The sequence below is a fragment of the Lygodium microphyllum genome, chromosome 7 (assembly GCF_053477565.2).
Source record: "Lygodium microphyllum isolate KBCC chromosome 7, Lygodium_microphyllum_v1.1.10, whole genome shotgun sequence".
NCBI classification, from domain to species: Eukaryota; Viridiplantae; Streptophyta; class Polypodiopsida; order Schizaeales; family Lygodiaceae; genus Lygodium; species Lygodium microphyllum.
The window spans coordinates 38,110,294-38,134,853 of NC_141141.1; positions in this window are offsets into that span (position 1 = coordinate 38,110,294).

Below are 24,560 nucleotides of genomic sequence, written 5' to 3' on the forward strand. Positions count from 1 at the left end.
AGTTTTATGTATGGCATGTTTAAAAGGAATTAAAAGATATTGTATTATGATGGTGGTGTGAGTATTCCAATTATGATGGTTATCTTACCCTTAAATTTTTTACTTATGATAGAAAGGAGATCATGGTGGCTTACGCCAATCCCCATATCAACATGCCTTAGCATCTTGCAAGATACTCAAAATAATCACCTTGCAGCAGGGTGAGGGTCATATGCTCCTATGGAAGCTAGATATTTTTCTTTTTGATTACTCAACCTCCTAATAGAGCAAAGGATTGAGTAATGAGCACCCCCATTATGTAGGATAACTCTGGAAACTCAAGGAAACTTAGTGGGGCTCTAAGCTCATAAATTTCCTCTAGCTATAGGAGTATGTAAATAAAACTTATATATGGATGTTAGAACTCAAAAGAGAATACAAATAAAAGAGCATATAGATAAATTACAAAATACATGAAATTATGAAAAACAAATGAGAGAAATAGAATTGAATTTGCTAGAACACACAACTACAACAACCATTACCATAGCAAGGAGGAAGTAAGAACATAACATCCTCTCTTCATATCCAAGAGCAAGAATATCATGCCCAAGGACATCTACAATGGAATGCACAATTATAAGAGATCCCACAAAGAGGGAAGGCCACATGTGTATAGGTACAATCCAAATGTAGATGCCATATAAGGGAAACATGACTAGCCCAAAAGAATGGCTACTTGGTCCTCTTAAGGTGCATACAAGTGAGGTGCAATAATGACCTTTAACACCCTCTCTTGGCTCATAGGTGTAATTTTGAAGATGAAAAAAGTGTACCATGGACATTGCAACATAGGCCTCTATTGGATACACCTTGGACCAATATGCCAAGTATAGGAAGAAGATGTATAAGCCATTGCACACCAAAGTCACATGAGCCATCAACAAAGCTCACCATCTATCCCTCTCATGAGCATAAGCATGCTTAATGTCACTCACATACACAAGTACAAAAGACATAAATTACAATTATACATGGACTTGAGTAATACATCATCCAAGATTTTTCTCATGAACACTCTTTGTAGTAAGATTCCTAAAGAATAGCCAAATCTACATAGTCAAACCTAACCACCACCAATACCACAATCCTAATAGGAATCACTATAAGAGTCGCCAACAAGGAAAGCCCTTCTCTCACGATGACAAGCATATCAATAAGCCCTTTTTACGCCTCCACATACACCTCTCTATCAAAAGCATGTAGAAATAGAATCATGGAGACTAGAAGATCTCACATGGCTCTCTAAGACCATGTGGGTGGTTGCTAGGGAACAAAGAAAGATACCAAATAAGAGCACCACCATGCCCATTATCACCACCTTCTCTCATGCCCCTCTCAAAATGAGAGGATGAGAAGAAAATAAAGGCATCATGCCTTGAGATGAGCAATCCACCTTAGCCATTGAGCGGCTAAGGGGAACAAAGAATGAAGAAGGGTGTGATTGTCCACATTATATGTGGGGTCATGCATGATATTACCTCGACAACTTGATGATGATTATCTCATCACCACCAAAGAAATTTCCACCCTATTTGATGTAGCATAGAACCATCCATGAGCCAATAAGAAGAGAATGTTGGAATACTCTCAAATTCCTACATTCTCAGAAGGCAAAGCAAGCCAAACAAGCTCCTATAGATCAAGACTAATTCCATTAACACTCAATCAAAGCTCCATGAGAAAGGTCAAATGCAAAATGAAGGATCCAATGATATTTTAAACAAGTAATAATGATAATTAGAGAAACATAAAAGGAGTTCCTCAAGAGCAGAGATACTATGCCCTTAAGACAAAGAAAAGGCTGCATAAAATCAAAACTAAGACAATGCTCAAATGCATGTGAGGAGGTGTTTAAACTAATTAAAGGAGTCATCAAATAATAAAACACATGTGAACAAGGGGCATAAACAATATGTGATAAAATGCCAAGGTAGTTGGAAAGGAAGACAAAACATAAGGTCAAAAATGCACGGTGTAAACAAGGTATAACAAAGTAAAATGCAAGAAACATCAATAAGAAAGTGTAGAGCAAATGTAGACAACAACAACCAAAGCTTAGCTAGTGAGCAAACACATAATTCCACATCGCCATGGAATCATATGTATTAGCCAACAATATAGAAGTCCACATTTCCATAGGGAGCATGATGCCACAAGGCAAAAGACAATCACAATTAGAGGCACACACATGATCAACTAATAATTATATATACATCACAGTCAATGGCCCCAATGATAAATGGATGAAATAACCACATTGCAAGATTAAATAACATGCCTAGTAATAAATATCAACAAATAATGAGAAATCATAGTAAAAGCAAGAAAAATTACAAAACATAGCAAATTCAAGTCAGCAACTTAATGTTCAAGAACATTAAGTGTAAAAGAAAATATACATCTAATACCATGTCAAAATGATTGAATGTGAAAGCGGAACGCAAGATCAAAGAGTAAAGAAATGAAATACAAAACAAGTGAAAACATGAAGAATAAATGAGAGCAATAGAATTTATTCCACTAGTGTGCAACCAAAGTAAGTACAACAACCATCACCATATCTAGGAGGAAGCAAGAACACAACAGCCTCTCTTTGTATCTAATTCCAAGGATCTCATCCCAAGAACATTCACAATGGAGCATAGAAGTGATTCCACAAATGAGGAAGGGCATTTATATATAGACACAACCCAAGTGTGAATGTCACATGAGAGAAAAAAAAATGGCTCAATCTTTTCACCCAATCTTCCAATATCAACATGGTCATGAGAATGTGATTACTCATGCTTTGAGTGGTTGCCCTTCCATGCATGATCTTCGTTATTTCTTCTACTTCATCAGATTCTATAGAAATATGTATGTGAATGGTCCTCATTTTCATGATCCATGGCTTCAAATCTTTAACCATAGTTGGATTTCTCTTGATAATTTTAGGGTATCTTGTTGGGATGCCTTTTTTTTTTTTTGTTTGAGGAATGATAGCCTTAAATGGTTCTCCTCTCTATGCATAAGGGTATCTTCTTAAGGGGGTGATGGCCTTACATGGTTCTCCATTGAGTGGAAAGTTAATAGATATGTCTATCCTTTTTCTGAGGGATATGCTCGCTTTCTGCACATGGGTGATTCCAAAAGTGTTGATTCTATAATATACACATCAATTAGTACTAGAGTTTGCATGTTTCTCACACACTTTTCATAAGGTGGAGTATCTCTTAAGACTACTTATCTTTGTGACCAATCATCATGTCTTTGTTATTGATTTTCATACTAATTTTTTTTGTTTTTAAACTCAATGAATGTGTAGAGGCAAGTGAAGGATATGCTCACGATGCTAGCTTGAGAATTTAGTTTAAATTTAATAATATTATATTTATTTATACTTTTTAGCATCATTGAGGTTATTTGTTTTGGAGGTGCATTGATGAATTCATTTTTATGATCTTGATGATTATTGGCTTTTATACCCATTATAAGGCACCTAGCAAGCAGATTGTTGTTATTGATGTGGATGTATAGCCAAAAGTTTTGATTTGTCATTTGATATTTAATATGAAGTTTTATACCTTACTTTGCTCCGTATAAGCACACTTAGAAAAATTTGCCTACTATTTTTGTAAAATGAAATTTTAGGCATAATAACTTTATGTGAATTGGAGAGAGGGTCTTAATGCATGTGGGGATACTGTACCAAATTTAGTCTCATGCTTTTGTCTCTTTCACTTTTTTTGTATTAATTGTGAGAGAGAGGTGAGAGAAAGACTAAGTTTTAACTTCTCATAGTCATTGTGCATGCAATACTTGTTTCATCTACGTAATACAAAACCCTAGTGGTATAGACTACTCTAAGATGTCTATGGTGTAAAAAAAGAAGTTGAGAGGAGAGAGAAAGAGAGAGAGAATGAGTAGAAGAGAGGGAAAGAGAGGAAGAAGAAGAGAGAGAAAGATATGAAAGAGAGGGAGAGAGGGAAAGAGAGGAAGAAGAAGAGAGAGAAATACATGAAAGAGAGGGAGAGAGAGAGAAAAGAAGCCATGGAAGCTGACGGAGAAGGTGAAGAGTCAGTTCTTAGTTATACATGGATGCCCTAAATTGGGTCTCTTACACCTTTTATACCTCGGTCAGTGTGACTGAGTATCTAACCCCTAGTTCCTATACATCTTGCTCGTTCCACTCCATCTTGACCCTAAAAGTTTTTGCACTCAAAAACAAATGACAATTGGAGGGACTTGTCATAGTGGCTAGTGATGAGTGGGGGTGCAAACTAGTACTCTAATCAGCATTACAATGAGAAAATTGTGATGAATTAGGACACATATCCAAGAAGAATCAAGTCATAAGGCTAGGTATGGATCATATGAATGTCGTGGGCATGGTTACAAGGGAATTATGCCACCAATTCATTTTAAATGATTCTCAAATACAATAATACACTAAGTGAGGCCCATAAACACAAGCAATAAATCATGTAACCACGATATCCTCTAGATATTGTATTATCTTTAAGCATCAATAGGTGCATGAATATTAGGCCCAAGGAACAAAAGCAAAAAAAAAAACTAAAATAGCATACTAATACACATGAATTGGGCCATATATATATTATTATCTCCAAAATTAGAAATGATTTTAAAATTTTATGAATCTCACATCTCATTGACAATTGTAACCTATTCTCATCCCATGACCCCTCAAATCTCTCAATAATAATGAGAACATGATCCTTACACTAGGCCCATTGCTAGATCTCCTCTAAGACACTCGATTCATCTTAAGAATAATTATACTATGCAATTGATGAACAATTATGCCTTGGTCTCATGCCATTTAGTGCATTGAAAAGTGTGCCATTGGGGACACTCTTCCGCTATAGTGGATGGGTGCCAAGAGGCTTCTTTTAGGGATAGGCCTTGCCATTTGATGAGGTATTCCTTGATGTATCGAGATCTCAAGTGTTTAACTCATTGCCCAATGATTGCCTCAAGGATATACTAAGCAATGCCTTCTTCGTCTATGGGAGGTAGCTCTTTCACATAGTCCACTAAGGTGCCAATGGAGGGCTTCAATTAGCTGGCATTAAATACATTATGAATCTTGGTGGTGGAAAAAATCTATGATCAATAAGCTAGGTCATGAACTCTCTTCAGGATTTGATAGGGGCCATAAAAATGATGGGTCATCTTGTTACTACTACCCTCCTTGAGAGTGGAGTAGCAGGACTTAGGCACTTTTAAATAGAACCAACTCTCCCTCTTGGAATTCCAAATGCCACTTTCTCTGATAGGCATAAAGGTTCATATGATCTTGTGTTTTTCAAAGATTCACTTTGCATTATTGAAGTAGGGCATACATGTGCTCTAACTCCTCTTTACTCTGTGGATTGATCTTGTCATTGAATAGGACTATAGGGAGAGGAACCTAATACCCCTATAGTGCCTCAAAAGAAGAAACCCTAATCCTAGAGTAGGTGGATTTGTTGTATGCAAGTTCAGCCAAGTGGAGCCACATATCCCAATTGTGTTGTACATCATTGAAAAAGTGCCTTACGTATGTCTCAAGTCATTTATTGACCCTCTTGATCAACCATTAGTCTGTGGGTGTTATGCGGTGGATGGAGCAAGCTTGGTACCCATAGATGTGAAAACTACTTGCCAAAATTTGCTCATAAATTTAGCATCCATGTCATGCACTATGACATGTGGTAACACATGCAATTTAAATACCTACTCCATAAAATGAGCAGCCACCTAAGATGCAATATACTGAGTTTTAGTGAAAATAAAGTAGGAAACCTTAATGAGTTGTCAACTACCACATATATCCTATTCCATCCTTCATTAGTTACAAACATGCCAATAATGAAACCCATGGTGATATGTGTCCATTTCCCTTTGGAAATAGGTAGAGGCTACAAGAGACCAACTAATCTAAGCATGTTGTCCTTATTATGTTAGCATGGGACACCAACTGGTCACAAAATCCTTAACATTCCTCCATAGACCCTTCCTATAAAAGCTCTTGGCAATCGTATCATATGTTTCGAAAGCACCCAAATGACTAGCAATGGAGCAAGAATGCGTCTCTTCCATGATTTTTCATGTGAAGGGAGAAGTATGGGGGATGACAATCTTGCCATGGGACCATATAAGGCCATTTGTGAGCTGATATTGGGAGTTTTCATCCATTAGTCCATACTGTAATTTTTGAAATATGTGGCTAAATTTCTCATTTGACAAATAGGCCTCCTGAAGCTCCTCAATCGAATCACTATGCAACTCTAAAATGAAAGTCTCTCTACATATCCACATCTGTGATAGTGAATCATTCACTATATTGTCTTTGCCCTTAGTGTGAGGGATGTCAAAATCATAATTTTGCAAAGTTTCCACCCATCTTCTCTACTTAGGAGTCAAGGTTATCGTATAGGTAATGGTGCCATTTCTTAGCAACACGAAGGATGGACACCATCTCCTTGTCATAAATATTCATTTGCATCTTCTTTTCATCAAGCTTATGGATCTAAAAAGTAATCACACCATTCTCTTGTAGCAAGACAACAGTAATACATTTACCAGTACCATCACATTGAATGGTAAACTCTTTCAAGAAGTCAAGGAATATGAGGGGGCTAAAGTAAGCATTCTCTTCAACAGGTTAAAGCTGTGATAAGCAATAGCATCTCAAAAAAATGATCCCTTCTTTAATCGATCTATCAAAGGTGCTACAATGAAAATAGACAAGAAGAGAGAGAGGTGAAGCACCCAAGAGCGCACACACAAAAGCAATGGAGACTTGAGCATATAGAGAAATAGGGCTAAAATCTTATTATTCTTCTTTCACACAAAAGAACTAAGTCTATAACATGATAAAAGACCAATATGAAAGTACCACAACATGTATACATGTGGTCACTAAGTGTGAACCCACTAAGAAAGAAGAGGTGGCACAGTAAATGTGCCATAACCAAGGATGGAGTACATTGGTATAGTCCAACCGTAGAATCACTAGCATATCCTCATGTCAATCACCTAACATGCCAGTTAATAATATCATGCCACATCACCAAGGCACATTGTAGATGGCAGCTCATGTGGAGCTCAACATGTCAACTTACAATGGTGGCATAATGCTTAATGAAGCATCTTTAAAAGGAAGAGATACCAAGGAAACCATATAATGAGGTAGTCCTAGACGATGTGGCCTAGTCCTTAATAGATCACACCTTTTTATGATCATCCTATGTTCCATTTTCACTAATAATGTGCCCCAAGTACTCCCTAAGGTCTACATAAAAGACACACTTACTTTCCTTAACAAATAGCCTATGCTCTTTCAAGACATCAAACAAGTGCTCCTCTTATAATCTGTTATAAATAAGAATGTCATCAAAGAATAAAAGCACAAACTTGAAAAGAAAGGGATGTAAGATTTTATTTGTGAGGCTCTAAAATGTGGTGGAGGCATTAATCAATCTAAAAGTTGTCACTAGAAAATGATAAAGTCCATGATTAGTCCTAAAAGTTGTTTTGATCTCATCACCCTCTGACATATATATCTGATGATAGCTAGAGCATAGATCAATCTTAGTCAAATACCATGCCCCTTTCAACTCGTCCAACATGCCATCAATCCTTGAGATAGAATACCAGTTATTGATGGTGATCTTATTCAAGTCCCTGTAGTCAATGCACATTCAAAAAGAGCCATCTTTCTTCTTGACTAGTAAGACTAGAGATGCAAAAGGTGAGAAACTCGATTCATAAACCCATCTCAAGTAATTCTTTGACTTGCTTTGCAACTTCTTTGTGTTCAAACTTGGAGAGTCTATAAGGTGGGTTATTCACTAGCTTGGAATGGGGTTCTGGATCAATTTGGTGGTCCATCCTCTAAGAGGAAAGGGCTGTAGGTATCTAAAATAAATCATCATACTCCTCTAACAAGGATTTCAATGTTGAATTCTTTGACGCTTTTGAGGAATGATATGAATTTTCCTTATTCAAGTGCAAGACAAAGATCTATGAGCATTTCTTAAACTCCCTTTTGAGTTTTTTTATTGTAATTAACTGAAAATTAGCATTATCACCTCCCTCTAAGTGGATGAGCTGTCCATGCATAATAAACTCCATGTAGAGCCATGATAACTCCATAAAAATTTTATCCAAGTGTTTCAACTAGTTCACAACCCAAGATAACATCAATGGGGCCCATGTCTGATGTAATTAGATCAACTAATGCCATAGTTGTTAGCCAAGCATAGGGAAACCTTAGAGCATACATATGTGTTGATTTCTTCTTCACCGTTTGCTACTTGAACTTTCAGGGGGTGTTGTAATTCCATAGGGATACATTTCAACTAATCAATGGCAATCAGGGGAGAGGGAGAGGGAGGGGGTATAGTAGAGGTGATCAAACTAATATCATGAGGTGTGTAGCCACCAAGATCAAAGGGAAACATCCTTCAAATCATAGAACTACTCTTGGTCCAAGTCTTCTACATAATCCTCATTTTCAACTTGTAAAGTTATTTGCAACATTTAAGGCATGTAATTCCTCCTCGTCATCTTACCAATCCTCCATTACATACATGCTATGAACTTTGATCTTTGCTATCTTGTAGAGGCATTTTGAGGTATGGTCTACCATTTACTTATCACCACACATAAAACATAAGCCATTTTCTTTTCGATCCTTCACAAGATATGGAAAAATGAATTTTTGGCCACTTGGACCACTCAAGGTTGATGAAGTTTGAGGCCTATTTTCAGCATATTTACCCTCACCATTAGAGCTAAGTGTTGTCCTAAAAGTGTCATCTCTTCTTTCAACATGGAAGGAGGGGTAAATAGGGATTTTGGGGCTACTACTAAGCATGGGGTTGCCTCTAAAAATACCACCATATGGGCCTAGCCTCATTGGGGTGCAGAGCTATTCGAAACCTTATTGAAATTTCTCATTTTTACAAGACTTTTTTGTATACCTTTTAGCCAATTCAATTGCATCAAATAAGGTAGAAGGATATTGAGCGAGTACATTAGCCAACAAGCTAGGCTCTACCCCATAGATGTACTTGTGCAATTTTGCATCAACACTAACACTCTCAACATACATGGTCAAGTTCATAAACTGATTTGTATACTCCCTGACTCTGAGATTTCATTGGTCAAGATGATACCATCGTCTTGGAAATCGCTCTTTTTCCATCAGTGATACAAAGACTTGAACCATATGCATCTTAAAGTCTTCCCAATGGAGAAACTAATGTATCTCATGACTAATGTAGCACCACCAAGTGTGGGCAAATCCATCTAGATGGAGAGAGGCAATGAGAATTTCTTGATCATTAATGCACAGGTAAATATTAAAGTATGACTCCAATTTAGGGGTCCATTCTTCCAAGTCTAAAGGGGATGGTTATTGCCCACTATACTTTATAAGAATGATTTTGTCATGGAGATCATTGGGGCCTTGTTGCCCATGATAGCCATGATGTCCATATGTACCAAGATGCCCATACATACCATGTTGTCCATATATGCCATGTTGTGCATTTATCCCATGTTGCCCATGATAACCATGATTCCCATGGGTGTCATGTTGCCTATTGCTACCATGATAGCCATTAATACCATGATTTTCATTATTGGTCTAAGGCATATAAGTGCCATTGCGGCTCCTAGAGGGAGAGTGGGGGAGCTTTTATCCATGGTAGACGGGGGTCTCCTGGGGGGATTGGTTGCATGGATGATGGGAGAGCTCAAGAGAGGCTCATAATGAGCATGAGAGGGCTCACCAACCTCATATTGGTAGTAGGGGGAATGCCCTTAGCTCCAAGAATACCCTCTAGGCCATGAAGTGCTTCCAATGGTGGAGGTCGTCATGATTCGTGCTTGGACTCTTTTGTCTTATCTTGTGTCAAGGTCATGGCTAACTGGGCTACAAGAGTGGTGAGGGGCTCTAAGGTCTATTGAGTTTGAGAGTTTGAGAGGGATATTTACTCAATTGCAAGATTAATTTTTGATAGCATCTAATGATGATTAGCAACCATGTCATTGTGCCTTTCCATGTGATAGAGCTCACACTAACAAAGGGTGTGATTGAGCATATTGTAGGGATCTATATCAAGCACCTCCTTGTGCATGTCACTATTACAATCTTATGCCAAGCTAGGTTTCTCATTTATTGAGGCCTTGGAGTCTCTAATCTCCCTCTCAACCTCATCATGGGCCTTGCTCTTGCCTTTATGCCCTACCATATGAGTGCAGTCCAGAGGAACCATCATCAATAAAGCATGCATAACTTCTAGTAGGAAACTCCGATCGAGGAGATTTTTTATTCAAATTGAAGGGGGGATTTCCTCTTTGAGATGACTTATTAATCATTATGACAAAAAATTATCAAAGAAATCTACAATTTAATCTCTATGACTCTTGTCCTTGAGTAGAGTCTGTACCCTATCCATAGTGACCGCAATGCACAAAAATGGCCAAATCTTTTAGACCATAACTTTGATTAGAGAGGATATTGATTTGAATCTAAGAGAATGATGCCTTCTTCAAAGTGATCCATGATTTCCTCCTAGATTAATACAAAATTTATTGGAGTAAGCTTTCTGTGACTATCCCTGAATTCCTGCAACTAAAATGCTACTCGTCTTGGTCCAAATTCACACACTATGAGTGGCTCAAGGATTTAGGAGCCTAAGCATCATGGTAACCAGTATACATAGCATACTGAGTATGATCCCATGCACATTTAAGCATTAGTTTTCTATGCCAACACTGCATATGAAAGTCTCAGTGCCATATATCTTGCATTGACTGCATACATGTCAAGTGCCATACATGGGTGTCTTGATCAATGAATGTGCCTTATATTAGAGGTATATCATCAAAAATGGGGTGATCATGGAGTATACCTGCACCTACATACAAGTATCAAGCTTTGAATTATCAGAAGGTGGGCCAGGTGGTGCACCCCTTTAGGGTCTTAAGTGGTAAGGGAGGGTCATCTCTCTTTTGGATTACCACCTCATTTGGCATCAACCTTTTTCCTCGATCGGAGTATACATAGAAAACATTTTTACTTACTCAACCAACATGAGATGTATGTAGAAAAATAAACATGGGGCTTTTCGTGAAATGCGATAATTGGACAAGAGCTTGGATGGAGAGCTTACCTTGGCAGTCTAGTGACTCACTAGCTACCAATTACCCTTTTACAATGTCTTATTACTCTCTTGGGATCAAATCAATGCACACATGACAAGGGAAGTATTAGGGTCAACATTAACCAATTAGGTAGAGTTGCCATTATTAATTGAAGCAAGCAAGCTACCAATTCAATTGGACAACATGCATTCAATGAAGGACTATAAGTGTAAGGCAATATGCAACCTTAAATCTCTCCAACAAGAGGACTAAGCTCAACAAATGGACTAAATGAGAGATTAAGTTCTAATCAACATACCTTGTCAATGATTGGAGTAGATGAATGAGACTTGATCTATCAATGAATCTCGAATCCTGCATTAATTCAGTTGAGAGAAGCAAGAAACCTTCAATGGGTTGGAAACTTCAAGTAATTGATGCATGCTCTGATGGTGGAAGCTCCATGCTTAATCCCAATCTTGCTCTTCAAGAGTTGAAAGACTTATGTGGAGCTTTCATGGCTGCCCATGAGAAATCTTTACATGCTGAGCTCCATGTATTCAATCTTGATCAATGTGGCCAAGAATGGTTGAAGGAGCTCCTAAGGGCTCGGATCTCGGAGATTATGGGGGGATATGATAGCTCAAGTTGAGTGGTTATGGTTTCCCTTCTTGCTATCCACAACAGGCTACTTCAAACTGTGAAGAATTGCTAAGAATGGGGGATAGGGAGCTCAAAGTAGGCCTAGAAGATGCCATTTGAGTTGGGAAAGCTAGGTTGGTGCTTCAGCAAGTGGAGGAGGAGCAACAGGGAGCAGGAAGAGACCATGTCAAGCAACATGGTTGGTGCTTCAGCAAGTGGAGAGCAACACATGGAGAAAACTAACATGTTTGCTATTCGATCAAGTTATAAGGATGCAAGAAATCAAGTCCTAGAGGTTGTTGATGTCCTGGAGAAGGGGGAAGCAAGATCTTAAGGTTTCTTGCTCTTGGCCGCCATTGGCAACTTGCATGGGAAGAGAGAGAGAAGGTTTGAAGCAAAAAGTAACTAGGGCTTTTGCTTCTTCTCTAACTCTTGAGACCTCTAAATTTGTCCTGTAACCCCTAAAAGTTACATAAGAAAGAGTGACAACACACTAAATTAACCATCTTACTTAGATGTGCCAAAATATCCGACCATAGCTCTTGCTTGTCTTCAAAAATTTTGTTAGTAAAAGTAGTACTTGCTATACCTATACATGCTACTTGAGTAACTAGGTTTTTAAATTTGAAAAGGGAGTTGGATTGGGAAACGGGAAAGGGAGAAAGGACCAAAGGTTGATGCTCTGATATCAATTGTAAAGAAGAGAAGCTAAGAGGAGAGAATGGCAGAAGAGAGAGAAAGGGAGAAAGAAGAAGAGAGATAAGGACTAGGAGAGGAGAGAGAGAAGATAGAAAAGGAGAGAGAGAGGGGGGGCAGAAGCCATGGAAGTTGAAGGAGAAGGTGAAGAGCAAGTTCTTGGTTATACATGGATGCCCTAAATTGGATCTCTTATACCTTTTATATCCTAATCAATATGATTGGGTATCTAACATATACTTTCTATGCATCTCATTTGTTACATATGGGGGTGTTTCTAAGTTAATATTGGCATGTGAACATGCCTAGAGTTCAACTTTATCATATTACCATTTTTATAACTAATGTTGATTATGCAATTCGGTTTGCCATTGGGTACAAGGAGAAGACCCCATACCAAATGGAAGCTTAAGCATATCATTAGTGTTAGAATATGATCAAACCTTTGACACCCAAGGAAGGTCAAGCATAATGATTAAATGTTTAAATAATGGCCCATGTAATAGAGGTCATGTTTATCAACAGAGGCATGGAGATAACTGTTGAGATATCGAGCTCCACTCGTGATACGCCAGGGTGACCGTTGTGTATTTATGTCACCGACTTGTCAGTTGCAGACGCGGTTGGTACACCGCCCATGAATAATAGCTACATGACAGCTATCCTTATCTACTCTAGTTCGTGGCTCAGTTAGTATGCCACCTTAGTTAGTTGAGTTTGGTTTGAGAACCATATATAGGGTTCTTCTATTTCTATGTACTAGAGTTCTTTTGGCTTACACAACTAAGAAGAGGAAAACTATGTTCAGCCTCCATTTTTGTGTGTATTCCCCCATTGTGCAAGTGAGAGAGCTACAAGTGAGACTCCTTGACATGGTAAGGAGCTCAAGAAAGCAAACCAAGTTCGCGGTGTTCTGGTAAGAGGACCAGTGTTTCTTTCATTCTTCTGTTTTGGGAGCAAGTCTCTGTAGGTAGCACAGCCGAAAAGTGCAAGAGTGCATTGTCTCAGATTGAGATGCCCTTCGCGGTATATGCTCTGTTTTTTTTATTTCAGACCATTTCGGGGCCTGTTTTGGAGGCGGAAGTTTTCTACACGCACTCAGGAAAAGGCCCTGTTTTTTGCTGTGCGACCACTGTTCTACAGGTCGATGAAAAGTTACTGTAGAAATTGCATCGTATGCATGTGCGCAGAGACATTGGGAGTTACAAAATCATCGTTGTTGCCTGTTGATGCAAAATCGTCACTAGGAAGTGACTGTGTGGTCAAATACCACTTTCGTCAGTTTTGCAGATTTGCCCTTGTGAGGCTGAAGCTATGTTTTTTGCAATGACGGAATTTTTTGCAGTGTTCTGTAATGGCGTTTGATTCTCTTTCACAGATTGTCACTGAAAAGCTTGACAAGAACAACTTCCAAGCATAGAAGTTCAGAATGACGAATTTCCTTATGGGAAAATGATATTGGGAATTTGTTGCAGGAAATGAAGAAGAACCAGTTCTTCCTCATGTTCCCAATCAATAGCAAATGCAGGCATTTAAAGCATGGCATGAGAGAGTCAGGAAAGTTATGTATTGGCTGTCTATTAGCATTTCAGACTCTATGATTGTGCATATTCAAGATGCAAGTACACCAAAGGAGGCATGGGATACTTTGTCAAAAATGTATAGCACAAATATGCAAGCCAGGAAAATGCAGCTCAAGCAAGAGTTGCACAATGTGCAAAGAGAAAGTATGAGCATCAATGACTACCACATGAAGGTGAAGAAGATTGCAGATGCAATTGCTTCCATTGGGTCGCCAGTGGAAGATGATGATTTAGTATCTGTGACCTTGAATGGTCTAGGAAAGGATTATGCACAGTTGGGAACATCCATTTCCGTCCGTGAAAGATTTCCTGATTTTGAGGAGTTGATTGCTCTTCTAATTTCTGAGGAGCAGAGAAATGGTGGTGCATTTTCTTCAGGAGGAACTTCAAAAGAAGTTGTCTTCTACTCAAATGCTGGAAGAGGTAGAGGCAGAGGTAGAGGAGGCCGATCTGGAGGCCGTAGTAGAAATCAGAATATGCAGCAAACTCAAGAAAACCAGTCCTATGGAGGAGGACGTGGTAACTCTAGAGGCAGGGGGAGCCAAAGAGGTCGTGGTGGATGGCAAAGAGGCCAAAATGCAAACAGCAATGTTGAATGCTACTACTATGGTAAAATTGATCATATGGCTAAAGACTGCTATAAAAAGCAGAATGACATCATGAATGGAAATTTGCAACAAGGGAATTATGCCTCTTCTAGTAGATAGGGTGATGATAGAAATGAGCATTTGTTTATGGTACAACACATAACCAATTCTGTGACAAGTGCAGAAGAAAGCAATGATGTGTGGTATGTTGACTCAGGTGCATCAAACCACATGACAGGTCATGCAGAATGGATGCAGGATGCAAGGAAAATGGAAAAACCACGATTTGTGGAGACTAGTGATGATACTGCACATCCTATTGTGCAGATTGGAAATTGTCCTTTGTCTATGCAGGATGGGAAAAAGAAATACCTATCGAATGTATTTCATGTCCCGAATATCACCAAGAACCTAGTTTCTGTTGGTCAAATGGTTGAGCAGGGCTTGGAGGTCAGATTTAATTCTCATGGATGCTTTGTTGAGGATATGAAAAATAAAGGTCGCTTGATAGCAAAAGGAAAGAAGAAGGGCAGAATATTTACATTGGATGGAGACATGCCTGAATTGAGTGCAACAATGTTTGCACATGGGACCGGTGTAGTTGCAGATATTGATATCTAGCATAAACGCATTGGTCATGTTAATGTACAGTGACTTAAATCAATGCAAGCCCAAAATATTATTGCAGGATTGCCTAAATTCAAGGTTGTAGAAATGCATAAGGTATGTGAATCCTGTGAGTTTAGAAAACATGCAAGGAAACCATTTCCTAGACATGTTCAAGAGAGTAAGAAGCCATTGGAATAAATCCACTCTGATGTGTGGACTACTAAAGCTGCATCTCTTGGAGGTTGTCATTATTTTGTCACTTTTATTGATGACTATAGCAGAAAAGTTTGGGTGTATTTTATGAAAAAGAAAAGTGAAGTTTTTGGGCATTTCAAAACTCTTAAAGCTATGGTTGAAAAAGAAACAGGCCTGCAAATAAAATGCCTAAGGTCAGATGGAGAGGGAGAGTACCTCTCAAATGAGTTTGCAAGGTTCTTGCAGGAGCATAGCATAAAGCAGCAATATTCATGTAGTCATACCCCACAACAAAATGGAATTGCAAAAAGAAAAAACAGGCATATTGGAGAGGTATCTCGTGCCATGCTCAATGAAAAAGACCTGCCAGATTTTTATTGGGCTGAGGCAGTTGCTACAGCAGTCTACATAATGAACAGGACTCCCACTACAGCAATACATGGCATGACTCTAGAGGAGAGGTATACTGGTAGGAAACCAGATATTTCTCATTTGAAAATTTTTTGTTGTATTGCCTATGTTCATGTGCCAGATGAGTTGAGATCCAAGTTGGATCCAAAAGCTGAGAAGTGCATCTTTCTTGGTTACTCTCTGCAGCAAAAAGGGTATAGATGCTATAACCCTTCTACTCGTGAGTTTACAGTGAGCAGAGATGTTGTTTTTTATGAGATGAGCAGTTGGTATAAATTAGTAAATGTGATTGATAATGTAGATGCACAAAATGGTAATGCTGCACAGAATTCACAGCAACAGTCACAAGATATTAGTGGACCTAGTGCGTCCTCTAGCAGTGGTTCACATTCTTCGCCATGGACAGGCAGATTGAGATTAGGAGAATCTTCTCAAAGCAATGCAGATAGTGGTATGCAGGTATCACGAAAAGGAAAAGAGAAGGTAGATCAGCCCATGTTTGATGTGAATGCAGGTCACTCTTATGTGGATGGTGAATCCAGTGGCTCAGAAAAGAGCATTGATGATGAGTTGGGTATTCCTTCTATTGTTACACCTGGAGTAAGGAAGACCAGGGATGTTTTGAGAGCACCTGGGAGTGAACCTACTTTGCGCAGGTCTACTAGAGCTAGGTATCCTATGGATAGACTGAAATATAATGGATTTACAGCCATTCACTATGCCTATATGGTCAAAGTGATACAGGAACCAGAACCCACTTCTTTTGAGCAAGCCATGGGAAAAGAAAAATGGGAGAAAGCCATGGATGAAGAAATGGATGCCTTGGAAGCAAATGCTACATGGGAATTGGTACCTTTGCCTAAAGATAAGAATGCAATTGGTTGTAAGTGGGTTTATAAGGTGAAGCACAATGCAGATGGTTCTGTGAATAGATACAAGGCAAGATTAGTAGTCAAGGGGTATGCACAAACATATGGCATTGATTATGAAGAAACATTCAGTCCGGTTGCAAGGATGGCAACCGTAAGAGCAGTCATTGCTATGGCTGCATCAAAGGGATGGTCTTTACATCAGATGGATGTAAAGAATGCCTTCTTGCACGGTGATTGGAAGAAGAGGTCTATATGGAGCAGCCACCAGGTTATGTGCATACTGTTCATCCTGAGTTTGTTTGCAGGTTGAAGAAAGCCTTGTATGGCTTGAAACAAGCACCTAGAGCATGGTCTGACAAGATAGGACAGTATCTTGTCACTATTGGCTTTCAGATTTCCAAGGCAGATTTCTCACTTTATGTGAGAAAAACAGAGAAAGGTATTATGCTGCTTGTCATTTATGTTGATGATTTGATTATCACAGGTGATAGTGATGAAGATATCCTTCATGTGAAAATGCTACTGAAGCAGAAGTTTGAGATGAAGGATTTGGGAGAGCTGCATTATTTCTTGGGCATTGAGGTGATAAGATCACCAAGTGGGATATGGCTCTTGCAAAGGCAGTATGGATTGGATATGCTGTCCAAATATGGGATGACAGGCTATAAGCCTATTTCAGTTCCTTTGGAGCAGAATGTGAAGCTGAGTGCAGATGCAAGTGAGCTTCTCAAAGACCCTACTATGTACAGACGCAAAGTAGGAAGTTTGATTTATATGACTATTACCAGGCCAGATTTGAGCTATGTTGTTGGATTGGTAAGTCAGTTTATGCAGGCTCCAAGGAAACCGCATTTGGATGCGGCTAGACGCATACTCAGGTATGTGAAGTCCACATTGCAGTATGGACTATTTTATGAGACTGGGGTTCAGATACAGTTGCATGGATACACTGATGCTGATTGGGCTGGTAGTATTTCTGATAGACGATCTACCAGTGGATATGTGTTCTCTTTTGGGAGTGCTGCAGTCACTTGGAGCAGCAAGAAACAACCTACAGTTGCCTTGTCCAGCACAGAGGCTGAATACAGGGGTGCAGCAATGGCTGCATGTGAGGTAGCTTGGTTGCATAAGCTACTTGATGATATGCATCGGTCTACAGATGGGCCAGTTGTCATTTATTGTGACAACATGAGTAGTATACAATTTGCGAAAAACCCAGTCTATCATGCTAGAACAAAGCACATTGAGGTGCATTATCACTATGTGTGAGAGAGAGTTTTACTAGGTCTTATTGATCTAGTTTATGTCGGCACAAAGGATCAGGTAGCTGACATATTTACAAAGGCATTGAGCGCAGAGAAGCTGCACAAATTCAGAGACGTGCTTGGTGTGCAAGAATTGGGATTGAGCTCGAGGGGGAGTGTTGAGATATCGAGCTCCACTCGTGATATGCCAGGGTGACCGTTGTGCATTTATGTCACCGACTTGTTAGCTGCAGATGCGGTTGGTACACCGCCCATGAATAATAACTAGATGACAACTATCCTTATCTACTCTAGTTCGTGTCTCAGTTAGTATGCCACGTTAGTTAGTTGAGTTTGGTTTGAGAACCATATATAGGGTTCTTCTATTTCTATGTACTAGAGTTCTTTTGGCTTACACAACTAAGAAGAGGAAAATTGTGTTCAGCCTCCACCTTTGTTTGTATTCCCCCATTGTGCAAGTGAGAGAGCTACAAGTGAGACTCCTTCCTTCTCTCCCACAATCTTGACAATAACAAGTTTTAAATTCAAGCTATCTTGCAACAAGAGGAAATCCCATAATCTCATCACGTGAATAGTTTGACCAATTGCACTCTTCAAATCAAGATTGAGGGAGGAAAAAGAAGTATAATATGGAGGAGAGAGCGAGAGAGAGAGAGAGGGAGAGAGAGATTAACATCTGCAAAAGGCCAAAGTGACCTATGAGACCTAAGGATACAATATAATTGCAATGACGTCTCATCAAATATTCTAATCAAAGTATATCTAAACAAGTGAATCTAGAAGTATAATAGAGTATTAAAAGAAATAAAACCCGTGAATCTAGAAGTAGAATATGGTATTAAAAGAAATAAAACTAAAATTAAGAACCAAATTTGGAAAAAATGGAAAGCTAAAGATGATCTTCTCTCTGCTCATCCCAAGATCCCCCTCATAAGGAGCTGTAAAAATTTCTCTAGCATAAGAGGATTGAGCTATCTTGATGGGCATCTCCTGCAATAGGTAATAATGGCTTGTACCTATTGTTGATAGTGAGGATAGTTAGGCCATTACCCTTGGTCAAGGATGTATCACTTGATGTACGAATATGGCATGCCCAAGGTTAATTCTATGTGAGCATGAACTCACTAGGGCTAGAATAATGGACACCAATGGAGAAGAAGCCCTGCTAGTTAGCAGTGTGAGGAATTCTATGAGCATTCTTTGTCTAGGTGGATCTAGATGTATTGATCTCATGTCCATCAAAAGAGTATCCTCAACTAGCAGTGTGAGAAAATCATAAGCATTCTTTGTCTAGGTGGATCTAGATGTATTGATCTCATGTCCCTCAAAAGAGTATCCTTGTGTTGTTGTAGCTTGAGCAAGAATAGTCCTAGGCACCTCTAGTCCTTGTAGACTATGACTCTACATAATGGCCCAAAACCCTCTTAAAGTAGGTAATGGTATATCCTTTGATCTTATAGTAGATACTACAATGGGACATGTAATGCTCCTTTGATTCTACCTCTATTCCACGTAACTAGCAAATCTGATTTCTATCATGGCACCATCCTATCATCTTACTTTAATCCATAGCTAGTGTGATGAAGTATGGATTTAACTAGTAGTGCATCAAAGGCTATATGAGAGATGTGTATCCATGTATGATGGTTGTGTGACAAATGCATCCTAAGAGAGGTGCAAGAAGTGTGTCTGATAGAGTGCCATCTTTGTGCCTACCTTCTACATGGGGCTCACCTAGGTCCTCTCAATATCCACTCTCACAATAACCATCATGATTACTTACAATTTAGTTTTGGATGATTGAGTCCAAGTGTAGGATAGTCAAGACTATAGTCAAAAGGTGGAAGTGCATCTATCCTCATTCCATGTAGAGTTAGCCAAGTACATATATGGGCATACCAATAGTTTATATCCCTTGCGACTACTAGCTACCTAGAGGACACAAGTGCTAGGTGAGGGTATCTCCCTTGTGAGAGCTCTCATAGTCTTTGAAGGAACATCAATGCCTTGAAGAGGGCCTCTCTTGCATGCGCACATGCATGCGTGTGCATGTGCGTGCGTGTGTGTGTGTTGTTAGAAGATGCGGATCTAGAGCATGACAACAGCTATGGCGGATGAAAGATGAAGACCAAACTCATGATGACATGGACAAGTAGAGACAAACTATTACACAAGTGAATTAGGTTCCAAGATGGAAGCTTAGACTCATAAACACAATCTTGTGTAGGATTGACAATGACAAGACACTTAACTAAAAGTACAAAGCATCATCACATTGTATTCATTCCTATAAAAGTGATAGTCAAGTACAATGCTTTATAGAAGTTGGGTTGTTCCACTCTCCTCACTGTGCATATGGGATTCAATACAGCACTTCCTCGAGCATACATCATTTGTCTATTTCTCAACACCCCCCCTCAAATGATGAGTCACTACACTTGCTAGATTTTTCCCCCCCTACATGATAACATGGCTCAGGAAACTAGCTCATAGGCAGCCTGGTCAAGTTAAAGCTTGAGACTTTACATCCTTGGCAAGGGTTTGTACAAAGCAAATCCACTAAGGAAAACATAGAGATCCACTATGGGAACAAATTCCTTTAGAACAATGTGTTAGAGTTGTTGATGGTAGTGGAAACATCTTCTTCTTCTTCTTCATTCATGAATTGACTTTGGTGGTGGTCATTCGGCATCTGTTGTGCTCTTTTCTTGTGAGAGCATTCACTGGCAATATGGCCAGTCTTACCACAATAATGACATGTCATCCTACTTCTGTTTTCGGTGTTGAATCCTCGACCTCTTCCCTTGGGTCCAGTAGCTCCTTTGGTGTATAAGAGATTTTCCCTTGAGCTAGTCTCTTTTACATCTTTGCTTTTAAATTTGCTTTCTCCATCAAGTAGTGATTGCTCAATGTCTTTGAGTGAGAGACTGGGAACATTACTTAGGGTGGACACAAGGTTCTCATATGGATCCTTATTTACACTTGCAAGCAGTACGGCTATTGCTTCATCTTCATCAATATTCTTCTTAAGAGTTGCAAGCTAGGTTTTTAGGCTCTTGAACTTGTTAATGTGTGTGGTCATAGAAGCACTGTCTTTGATATCTAGTTTATAAAATTGCATGAGTAATTTTATCTTTGAATTATTTGCTTGGGTACCAAACATCCTATCAAGTTCCTCCCAAGCAGTTCTAGCATCTCTAATTCCAGAGATATGGTGTACCACATCATCACTTAGTCCCCAGGCAATGATGCCTAGTGCCTTGTTATTCATCTTCTTCCACTCTTTGGTTTTGAGCTAGTCTTCTTCAACAAACCTGTCTTCATCATCTTCCTTCTTGTCGTTTGCATCATCTTCAAACAGGTCCCACAAGTCCTTTCGCATAAGGTGATACATGGTCTTCTCCTTCCATGCATGAAAGCCTTCACCATTAAACTTTGCTATCTATTCCACTTCAGTCATCTTAGTAGAAGGTCTTACCACGAGAACTCTCGGGTAGTGTCTATCCTTTTACAAGAAGATTTTGAGATTTACATGGGATTTTATCAATGTGACTTTAAATCATCACACAGACTGAGAGTAATCTTCAAAGTAAACTGAAGACTCAAGTGCCAAGAAACACTGTTTGAGTATCGATAAATACTATGTCTTGAATATTGATGCTTAGGCTTCTCAAACCTTCCTCTTACTAAAGTCTTTGTTGCTTGCTCCAAGTCTTTCAAGTCTGCAAGATCCTCCTTACTGATTTGTTGGTCTGATTAGACAGTGAACTTGAGTGGCACGAGCTCTAGTGAGCTTGAGAAAGAGTAAGAGATGAAATTTGGAGCTTTGGCTCTATGGAGTCTATTAGGGTTTTGAGGTGCAGGCGATTGATTTTTCTGACAATTCAGCAGCTACGATGGATCATTCCGTCACATATTTGTTGGAGATGAAGCTTAGGAGTCATTCTTCAAATGCCCTATGGCCAGAGTGGAATCGCAGCGCACAGACAAAGATAGAGCTATACAAACTGATACATGCGCAGAATTTACAGCGACCACAAATTTTTTTAATGCCGCGCTGTACCATGACCAATGTCATGTTGTTATGTAATACGTAGCAACGCTTAGAGCCAAGGAGCAATCCTCTAGAAGAAAGCAAGTGAATTTATGCTCTGTAGGTGGAGATTAAGAAGCTCAATCAGAGATAGGTACAGATCTGGCTATGGAAAACATAGAACAAAGCCTGAGAAAATTGATAATGATGAGCTTGTGGCAAGGCAATGTTGATGTTTCAAGTGATATAGATAAGCTTCAATAGCCAGGGAACACTTCTCTAGAAGGAACCTCGGTAAAATTTGGCCGATAGAGAGAGATATGAGAGCTTCAAGCAGGCAGGGTACTGCTAGCTATGGCTACCACAAGGTTAAGTGGAGAAGAAGGAGTGGGAGATGAGGTCCTAGACTTGTCATGAGCTAGATTGAGCTCAAGTTGAGCTAGATGAGAGCAAAATGAAACTGTGCCATGATCAGCTGTGCTCTGATACCATGTTAGAATATGTGGATCTAGAGCATGACAAAAGCTATGGTGGATGAAAGATGAAGACCAAACTCATGATGACATGGACAAGTAGAAACAAACTATTACACAAGTGAATTAGGTTCCAAGATGGAAACTTGGACTCATAAACACAATCTTGTGTAGGATTGACAACGACAAGACACTTAACTGAAAGTACAAAGCATCATTACATTGTATTCATTCATATAAAAGTGATAGTCAAGTACAATGCTTTATAGAAGTTTGGTTGTTCCACTCTCCTCACAGTGCATACCAAGCAATACATCACAACCCTCAAGTGGAGCAATGAAGAACTCTTTGATGTCCACATATCCTTGTATATGCAACCAAAGCTTTCCAATGAGGAGTGTGACAGGCTCTGCATGGCCTTACATGCCATTCCAACTTCCCCCATGGGTTCCATGTCATCCTCTCTCTGATGCCTTCAGTGCAGCTCTTCCTGGAGCATACATCATTTGTCTATTTCTCAACATGTGTGTGTGTGTGAAGCTTGCATAAATATGGTTACCCTCGATTGACAACAAGGTGGATATGACAAAATTTAGGGTTTAAATGTGTTTTAAAATGAAAATTGTGACTAGTTGAAGCCAAAATGACACTCTTGCTATCCCTATAATGCATCTCAAAGCCACAATGACCTATATAGAAAATTCTATCTTCTAGTTTCTTAATATTTACCATATACAAGATTTAAAGTTTTTTTAAAACTGTCATGCTTTATAATAAGGTTGCAAAAGTATTATTTTCCTCATAGAAGCTAATTCATAAATGTGATGAGTGTGAAATTGGGAGTTTTGAGCTTAGCATGATGGGCACACTTGAAATCACTTTCAAATATAAGCGTGAATTGCATGGTCTATTCTAATGATTGTGGATGAATATTTGCAAGTCATTCATTATTAAGTCTAGTCTTAAAGTAAGGGCTTGTGGGTTCAAGAGCTAAATGATATACAAAAAGGACATTGTGCACCATAAGCCTTGATTTTGTCATTGATTTTCCATCCATCCATCAAAGAGGAGGGGTTATATTGTGAATTGTTATTATAGTGGGAGTCAAAAGATTTGCATATTTGTATGCATGTCATATATATAGGACTAGAGCCAATCATGAACAAATACATGTATCACATTGAAGTATGTGATGATGAAGAAGCTAGTGAGATGGTTGTCTAAGAGCTTGTTAATGTGTTCTCAATTCTATAATGATGTATATCTTCCATCATACTTTTCACTATGTATCCATGCCATGATTCTATATTTACCAATGCAAATGATGGCCATGTATCACTACTTATCACTTACATGAAACACAATGTATTTTTATAGTAGAATAACACTATAATCTCTCAAGTGTGCCAATGTAAAGCAATTCTATAAGCAAAAGCCTCTCATAAAAGCAAGTTTCCCACCCATTCTAAATCCATGCTTAGCAAGATATGCCTTATTTGTACAACTGGTTTTTGTGATGGGGCTTAGTGTTTTCTCCTAAGTTACAACAAATTGTTTCTCATGTGCACTTCTAGAAGAGACTTTAGTGAAAATATTAGAAGAGACTTTAGCAAAATATTTTTGTTTTCTTTCAATGATGTCATGGATCATAATGACTACTAGGTGCTTCACACCTAGATTCTCTAGATACGACTAGTGATGCTAGGGGATATTTATGCACCTTCTTCAATGAAGCATTGGTTTGCTACTATGAGAGATGAAAGGAGTTCATGAGAAATGAATATTTCTTCAAGAACTAGGAAGAAATTACCTCATCCAATAATTGTGTTTCTAGTTGAAAAGTATCTATCATTTTGTCTCTTGAAACAAATTATTGTCCCTAATAGGTTCTACTCATATATTATCATACTTAATCACACAAGAAGCATTGGTATGGTACTTGTCATAGGCACAAACAATAATGAAGCTACTTTTGTTATAAATAGTAATGGAAGATTGAAAGTTATGGAG